Here is a 7,706-nt window from a genome sequence, read left to right on the forward strand (position 1 = left end):
TGTCCCTAGATTTCTCTCTTCCAATTGACCATTTTGCCCTTAGTGATCTTTTAAAATTTCATTCTTGAGTCATCACTTAATTTGGTAAAATTACAATTTAGTCCCTCATAATTCTTCACCTATTCAATTTGATCCTAATTCATCAATTTTCCTTGGTTTCTAGATCATTCCACCCTTAAAATATTTGCACTATTAGTCCTTCAACTTTTCATATTTACATTTTAATCCTTCAAATTTTGAGTATTTACTCTTGGGCCACAAAACTTTTCTCACTTTTACAATTTAGTCCTTTCTTAAATCAGTATATCATAATATACTTCCCAGTGACATAACTCAATTTTTCCTCTTGTTGTCACTTTATTTCCTTATTTTACTATATTAAGGATAATATCTTACTGTAAAAATTTTCAGGGTGTTACAGCAGATCTGTCGAAAATGATCAAAATTAATCAAGATTTATTATAAAAATTATTTAAAATTCATTATGTTAATAATTTAAGTCCAAAATAATTATCTTATAATAATTATATATTTTTCGACAATAATTTTATCGAAACTGCATGAATTTGAGTTAAAAAGGGCATGAAAAAGTGTGTATATTTTCGTGTTTTCACACCCGCAAACTTAATTCATTGCTCATCCCGAGTAATACACAAATTGAAAATAATTTCTTGGAAACACCTTTGAAAAATTCCTTCAGAACAACATTCTTCCCAAAATTATGAATTTGGTATACTTATGCTCAAAAACAAGAAATTTGATATTTATGCTAATTATGTATACATATCATTCAAATTAATCTCAATCATTATTATGATAGCAAAAATATACTAAATTCTTCCTAATAAAGACATGTTAAATCCCTACCAATTTGATTTTATTCCCTTATTCAAGATTAAGCTGCAATCATTAAGTTTAACTTATGCCTTCATATGTTGAACATATCAATTTCTCTCCACTAATGTAGATAGCATAGAAACTTGAATAATAGGTCTTTAAATAAGTTGTAACGTGGCTAGGCTAGGGGTAGGCAAAAGATAGATAAATTTTGGCTAAGAAAAACCCTAGACTCAGCTTCAATCGGACCTTTCAAATATTTACCTTCAATATACCAACTTACTTTGCTTTCACATGCTCTTTTGTACATCTATTTTCTTTCAAGTACATATGCTCTTTTTTTATGTTCTTTTTCTTTTTTTTTCAAGCATTTTACTGTATGTAGTACAATTTTTTTTAGTATTTGATACTTCTTTTTAACTTCCCAAACTTATTTTCAAAGCATTTCTAAATAGTATTGAGTCTAGTGTTTGGGACAATTTCAAGAAAATTAAGATAAAAGTGATGGCTAAATATTGCAAGGGTTCAAATAAAATTAGGCCATATAATCTCAAAGTTGGGTTTCAAAGGATAAAATTTCATCAAGGTTGGCTTGAAAGGCTCAAACAGTCCAAACAAAGTTGTCTAAATTATTTTCAACTTCCTATACTTCCTAGGATTTCGCCTCAAGAAACTACTAAGTCAATTCTAGAGATTTAAACTTTCATGCATACCTATCTTTCCTAAGGAACTAAAAGTTTTATAGTACGATTTGCATGCTTTATTAAAAATACATTTATGTCATTATTAAGCTAACATAACAACTTATTGAAATAATCGAACTTTATTTATACTGAAGTTTAGCATTCTTAACAAAATTTCAAATTATTGAACAAAATATATCCTAATCATAATTGAAAAATTTATTCTGAGTGGAAATAATTTCAATTTCTCGATCCCCTACTTAATATGAACAATGTCTTCATTGTTAAAAGTGAATAGATACTAGGTAGGAGTCTAGAAAAGAGAAGGTGAGTCAATTTGACTGCTTAAGTACCAAGCTCTCTCTAAATCTAATCCTAGATATGTATATATCTATTGCCACACTTTATACTTTTTGACTTGTTCATTTTTATTAATGATTTCCACCTATTGTTTTATTATGCAAAAATAAAAATTCCTAGTTAGACTTAATCCTAAAATAACCTAAGAACAAAAATAAAATAAAGTAAAGATCCCCCTATTTATTTATTTGCAGATCCTTTCAAATTCGACTCATCTTCTGTTCCATCATGTTTTTTTTTATGAATCGCCTCGCTCCTTCTTCAATAGTGGACTCCATGGATCGAATATGAAATCTAGAAACTCAGGCACAAAAATAAATGGGTTATTGTATATTTTCGAAAAAGCTCTTCTTATTGAGTCACCCCTTATTTTTGAATATCTCCAGTAAGCTTGTTGCTGCCACTGCATATGTTGCATTATGTCTATCAACTTTGACAGCTCATTTCAAAGATCTGGGCGAGGCAATGGAGATCTAAACATTGAAGTTGCGACATCAGGTTCAGCTTCTAGTTCCACTGGTTCTGCCTTATCTGATTGCATCGGTTCGATCTCTGTGGGATCTTCTTCTTCTTCGTCAGGATCCTCACTTTCTTCAACTCGTTATTGTAGAATAGAGTCTCTATCTATTCGGTAGAGGTCCTAATATGTGATTGTGCCCTGGTTATAACCTGTCTTCTTTACGTTTGCCAGAATTTTAGCTCTCAAGCACAAAGTTGTTATCGTAAAAGGGAAGTAAGCTGGGTCAAAACATCTAGTAGCACAATTCCGCATTTCTCTTAAGATGATTTTTCCCACATCAATGGTCTTTCCAGTTAAAATCGAGTGTAATAAGACCATTCGCTCTAATGAAATTGTAGTCCCATATGAAATAGGCATAAGGCTGAATTGAATGAAATAGAGCCATACCTTCGCAAGTGGTGTCAAATATTCTCTTCAAAAAGTGTGAGTTCCTTGCTTTGACATAGTTCACTTGAATTTGGAACTGTAAATTCCTCAAGAATTTCTTATAGGTTTTCAGGCTTAATATTGCTTGATTTCGCGAACAGGAACTTCCGTCAATTCGCTTGAGATTAAATTCGTATGAAATTCGCAAACTAAATCCTAATCCACACTAGGTCTTTTCTCACAAAACAACTCCTAATTGAGAGTTTCAGCAACCTGACGAATGAGCGCCATGAAATCAATGTAATGGCTTTCTTTTAGTGTAAAGCCTTTTTCTAGATGCATCTGTTGATTTTTGAAAATACTCTCGTATCTCACTTTGGCTTCTTCACAATGGAATTTGTTTTGTGATTCATCAATTTGGGAAGTGGCTCGAGTTCTCTGGCGAGGTATGATTAACCTGAACATGAGATGGAAAACAATTATTTTCTCAAAAATTTAATTAGTATAAACTATTAATAATTCAATAAATTGAAAAATTAAATAATTAAAATTTAGGAAAAAAATTTGTCTTACCACCCTTTTTATAAAAATTAAGAACTCCTAAAAAATATAATTAAAGATCAAAAGAGGTCAAGTTTAGGATAGGTTGGAAGGTTGTCGGCTAAGGATGTTGGTGTGAGTAGTAGGGCTGATGTGCTGTTCGGATGGGCGTGAGAGTAGGTAGCAACGTGGGAGCAGGGCTGGTGAGCTGTTGGTACACGGGTGGTAGGTGCAGCGATAAGGAGCGGCTGCTGGCGCGCCTGTGTGTGTGGGTTGCTAGGTGCGTGTTGGCCGATTGGTGTTATCGGCAGTGTTGCTATTGGGGAGTTGCAACATTAGGTGATGTGGTGGGTTTTAGATGGTAGGTTTGATTGATGAATAATGGAGAATGTTGGTGGTATTTATAATGAGGGGAGTAGGAATTGAAGTAGAATTCTTAGAACAATTTAATAATTAAATTATTCTAAGTTCTAATCCTATATAAAGTTAATAACATTTAATAATTAATATAAGACATATTAAATTATTATTTGTTATTAATTTATTAAAGATAAAAAACTTATTAAATAAAATATGATTAAATTAAAACTAATCCTAATTTTATGCAAAGTTGATAATAATTAATATATATTATAATGGATATAATTATATATGAATGATTGTCATCTTTTTTTTATTAAATTAAAAACATTTATTTGTCATTTTTTTATTAAATTTAAAAAATTTATTCTAGATGCCTTGAAAATATTTACAAAAAGAGGCATCTAATTTTTAATATTTACAAAAAAGAGAAATCGAATTTTGAAAATAATTCAATTAAGTACCTAGACTTAAAGAAAATTTGATATTGAGTTACAATTTAGAACTTGGATCAAAATTGACCCTTTTATTTGAAAAACTAAAAATTTATTTCGTCATTTAGGGAATAATTCCTTGGAAGATTATGTTAAAATCAATTCCCAGTAAAGATTGGAGGGGTCACAAGCGGTCCCGCTTAAGTTCTAATTTCCTCGACAGAATTAATTTAAACATACTAATCCTGAAAATATACCCTAAATTATTTATTTAAATCAAAAAATAAGAAAATTTAAGTATATGATAAAATGAATGTGATTTGATCCCGTTCAATTTTATCCCCCTAGTAATGTTTCAAGTGTTGAGCATTGACTCTGAAATTACCTCCCTTACTTTGAAGTTCAACAACTCCATATGGATAAACTCGGTGAATTTTAAATGGACCGGACCAATGTGACTTTAACTTACCTGGAAAGAACCTTAATATGGAATTAAATAACAAGACTTGCTGACCTGCTTCAAATTCTCGAACTTGCATGTGCTTGTCATGCTATTTCTTAAGTCCTTCCTTGAGTAATTTGCCATTCTCGTATGAGAACATCTGGAATTCTTCTAATTCGTTGAGTTGGAGCATTCGTTTCTCTTTAGCAAGCTTAAGATCCAAGTTGAGTTGTTGAAGAGCCCAGTAAGCTTTGTGTTTTAACTCCAAGGGCAGATGACAGGCTTTCCCAAAAACCAACCTATAGGGTGACATCCCTAAAGGTGTCTTGTATGCTGTCTTGTAAGCCCATAAAGCATTATGCAGTCTTTTGGACCAATCTCGTTGGTTCGGGCAAACTACCTTTTCAAGTATACCTTTGATTTCTTTATTTTCCAGTTAAGCTTGCCCATTCGTCTACGGATGGTAAGCTGTGGCAACCTTCTGCTTCACTCCATGTTTGTTGAGTAACCAATTCAACCACTTGTTCACAAAATGGGACCCTTTATCACTGATGATGACTCTTGGGGTTCCGAACCTTGTGAACATATGCTTCTATAAAAACTTCATCACAACCTTAGCATCGTTCGTCGAATATGCCTCGGCTTCAACCCATTTAGACACATAATCTACTGCTACCAATATGTACTTGTGACCAAAAGACAGAGGAAAAGGACCGAGAAAGTCAATACCCTAAACATCAAACAATTCCACATCAATGATGTTTGTTCGAGGCATCTCATTTCTGTTGGTAACATTTCCAACCCTTTGACATCGATTATAACTCTTTATGAAAGCATATGCGTCTTTGAATAGTGTTGGCCAAAAAAATCCGGCTTGTAATACTTTGGCCGCAGTACGTGTACCTCCGAAGTGTCCCCCACTCGAAGCTGAGTGAGAATGGTATAGGATCTTATGAACTTCATCTTTTGCCACGCATTTCTTGATCATTTGATCTGCAAACTTTTTAAACAAATATGGCTCTTCCTAGAAATAGTACTTCACATTGTGAAGAAACTTTTTCTTTTGATGATATATCTTATCGATCGGCATCAAGCCATAGGCTAAATAGTTAGCAATATCAGCAAACCAAGGGGTATTATCGACATGATTTACCTTCAGTGTGTGTTCATCTAGAAATGTCTCCTGAATTGGTATAAGAGGAGAATTCCCTTATTGCAGCTCCAATCTGGAGAAGTGGTCTGCTACTTGGTTTTCTACTCCCTTTCAATCTTGAATTTCTAGATTGAACTCTTGAAGTAGAAGTACCTATCGAATCAGTCTCAGCTTAGCGTCTTTCTTGAAAAGTAAATACTTAATTGCCAAGTGGTCCTTATAGATAGTTACCTTGGTACCCATAAGATAAGATCGAAACTTGTCAAAAATAAACACAATAGCAAGTAACTTTTTCTCTGTTACCATATAATTCAGTTGAGCTATTGTCAGAGTTTGACTTACGTAGTAGATGGGATGTAAAGCTTTGTTCCTTCCTTGGGCCATGATAGCTCCTACTGCAAAGTCACTTGCATCACACATCAATTCAAATGGAAAATCCCAATCTGGTGTGACAATTATGGGTGCCGAAACTAACCGACTCTTCAAATCTTTGAAAGCTCTTAAGCACTCCACATCAAATTTGAACGTTGTGTTTTTCTCCAATAATTTGCATAAAGGTTTAGCAATTTTGGAGAAGTCCTTGATAAATCTTTGATAGAAATCAGCCTAGCCCAAAAAGCTCCTAACACTCTTTATAGATGTTGGAGGTAGGAGTTTCTCAATAACATAAACTGTAACATCCCAAATTAAGGTCTAGTCAGAACAGTGATTTTGAGACCACAAATCTGAAATAGAAATAATTAGTTTATGATTATTTGATGGTCCATGACATGATTGTATGTTTGTGTAAAATTTTCATGAAGAAATTCTAGGCCTAAGATGTCCAATTTGACTTTAGGGACCAAATTGAATAAGTTGTAAAACTTATGTTCTAGAAGCTTTAAGCATGAAATTTCATTGGATTATTAATTAGAAGTCCATGAATGGAAATTTTACCAAGTTCTAAAATTTTGGACAAAAATGGACATGAATAGGAAAAAATTTGAAAGAAATGCCTCAAGGGCATTTTTGTCTTTTGGTAAATAAAAGAATAAAAAGGGGAAAAGAAAGCAAAATTTGTCCATCTTCTTCTTACTTGTGCCAAAATTCCAAGGGTCACCATAGCTAGGGTTTTTTCATCTTTTCAAGCTTGATTGTAAGTGCTCCCTAGCCCCGTTTTTAATGTTCTTTACATTTTTGAAGTTGTCATCAACCGATCTAGCTATTTCTACCATTATTTTGAGCTAGGATTCATGCATGAAATTTGACCCATGTGTAACATGATTGTATTTTGATGTTTAATGGAGGAATATGAATGTTTCATGTGTGAAAGCATCTTTTACTAAGTGATTTTTAGTGAAAACACCTAAAAAGGGCTTGTTTGTAAAATGCATAAAAATGAGTAGTAGAAATCTGAAATAAAGGAAAATATGGGATGATATGAGATAGAATACGATTCGGCTAGGCTTGGGTAACCAAGAAATTGCGTGCATTTCACCTTACAGGCCTAGGGACTAAAGTGTAAATTAGCAAAAAGTTAGGGGTAAAAAGGAAATTTTCCAAAGTATGTGTTATGGGTTGATATGAGCCATGTATGTATTGAACAACTTGAATTTGATAAAAACGTGATTCGGGTCTTGATTGGGGGAAAATAAGGTTTTTAAGGATTAAACTCGTTTCTATCATTTTTGTACCGAGGTAAGTTCATTTGCAAATAATGCAACATGTACCATACTTTGAATGCTTTAATATTGCATGTATGATAAATACTTACATAATTGATATGTTGTTGTATTATGTGTTTATTGCCTAAATTTTATCATGAAATATACTTTGATTATTTCATGGGTATGTGATTCTTGCCATGAATATTGGAATCGACATTACGAGCAAGCTTAATAGAAATGTGGTATTGAAGAATCCCATTTGAACCTTAGGAATGGTTAGGATACAAAAGACATGTCACTAGGAATTATGTAATTTGAACTCATTGAGTTGTGGTCTGAATTCATGATATATGTGACATCCGAAC

Source organism: Gossypium hirsutum, chromosome A11 (assembly GCF_007990345.1).
Source record: "Gossypium hirsutum isolate 1008001.06 chromosome A11, Gossypium_hirsutum_v2.1, whole genome shotgun sequence".
Taxonomy (NCBI): Eukaryota; Viridiplantae; Streptophyta; class Magnoliopsida; order Malvales; family Malvaceae; genus Gossypium; species Gossypium hirsutum.